We start from the raw sequence: 1,807 nt of genomic DNA on the forward strand, positions 1-1,807 counted from the left end.
AAAAGAACTTCATGGACACAGTTCAGAATGCTTGAACAGCATCTCAGGTCTGTCTCCTCTCTTTAATGGGCAGTAGATTTGGCCTGACAACCAAAGCAGTGGCTACCTCATCCAGTGGCAATGACAACATCAACCTGAGCTGTGTGTCCTTAGGCAAGGCATACAGGCTGAGCTTGCAGATCAACATAGTCCACCCCACAGTTCAAATGGAAAACAGCTTTAGCCGTCAGTTGAGACTGCTGCCTGAGGTTTATGCTTTCAGCCCATTAACTGAGGAAGGAATGTACCGAAAACAGGTGCCACTAGACCTTTCAACTTTGAATGCCTGACCAGCTGCCAGTTGTCTATTTACAATAGAAGATAAAATAAGGTTTCTGACAGCCAAACTTCCTTTGCTCTCTCTTCCTACTCTCATGGCTGAGCAGACTCTGATCTGAAAATGCTCCTGTGCTGGCTAGACAGCATTACCCTGGTAGAGTGCAAACCTGACCCAGTTTGACTTGGCTGTTCAATTTTTAATGGCATATAGCCAACTTGCTACCAGTTAGGCTATTCATGCTGCAATAGGAAGCAATCCTCCTGACATGCAAACTTCCTTCTCCTTCTGCCTGAGCAACAGTGCACGCGAAGATGCTGAGTTAGATAAAGAACAATTTCACCCTGTAAAGATATGGGTCTTGAATAAGGCTTTACTTTGACTTCATTGTGCTAGCCAGCTGCAAAAACCATCCTTACCCATGGCAAATTCAAAAAGACAGGACCAAGTTCTTGAAATGGAGAATCACACCTCATAATCAGATGTAAATATGTGGTCCAGAAATCCCTGGCAAAAAATGGACCATGAAAAGTGGTAATCAAAACAGGAATTCAAGGTGCCACTGCAGAGTTTGATTACATTTAGCTTGCTGTCAGGAATATGAACCTATTAGAAAGGCTTTATCACTTGTTTAAATTGGTTATATGAGATTGCTTTCTTCCTCTCCTTTTCCATCCTCATGGACACTCTTAATCCTATTAAAAAATAAGCCTGCAATGGGTCTCACTAATCAGTTTCTGGTCACTTGAGCTGATATACAGTGTTCTTTCTGGAGGACAGCAAGTTAGAAGAATTATCTGTTCCAAGAACACCAAGACACCTGTGTAAGTCGTGTCTGAACAAGGCTCCCCTTAGCTCCTTGTCTGAAGGGGAAGAAGAGGCTTGGAATAGCAGTAGGAAAGACATGGGCAGCCTTTATTTTAGTTTTCAACTGAAACAAAGATATTCTGGTACAGTCTACACCGTAACACTCTTATATTTTTTACTGTTGTGGTAGTTTAGTCTAGGCCTTCCTTGGTGACCAGTTTGTAACCAAGGAAGTGCCCAGATTTACCCAGTATTCCCTACGATTTTTATGTAAGCCAGACTATAAGAAGAAAGGAGGAGAGGCCTTTGCTCTTTCCTTCCGGCGGCTTGGAGGTGCAGGTTCCCTGCTGTTGAGTCTGTCGTGTTGGGGAGCGAGGCCTGGTAGGGCCTTGTCGACCTTGGGAGGCGGAGGTTGCCGGCGATCGTTCTAGCGCGACTCTCCGTTGTCCCAAGGAGAGTGGTAAGATAGTCTTTCGCTAATTTCTTTTAGTTGTTAGATCTTGGGCTATTGATCATGTATATTTTATTTTGTTTGTGTTCCTTTTTCCTTCCCCCTCCCCTTTCCCTTTTCCCTTTGAAATTGTACATATATTTCAGTTGTATATAACTGTAATATAAGTGTAAATATATTTATATATGTAGCTTTAGCTGTCTCTCTCTCATTTCGGTTCTCTTGGTTTTTTT

The sequence above is a fragment of the Pseudopipra pipra genome, chromosome Z (assembly GCF_036250125.1).
Source record: "Pseudopipra pipra isolate bDixPip1 chromosome Z, bDixPip1.hap1, whole genome shotgun sequence".
In the NCBI taxonomy this organism is placed as follows: Eukaryota; Metazoa; Chordata; class Aves; order Passeriformes; family Pipridae; genus Pseudopipra; species Pseudopipra pipra.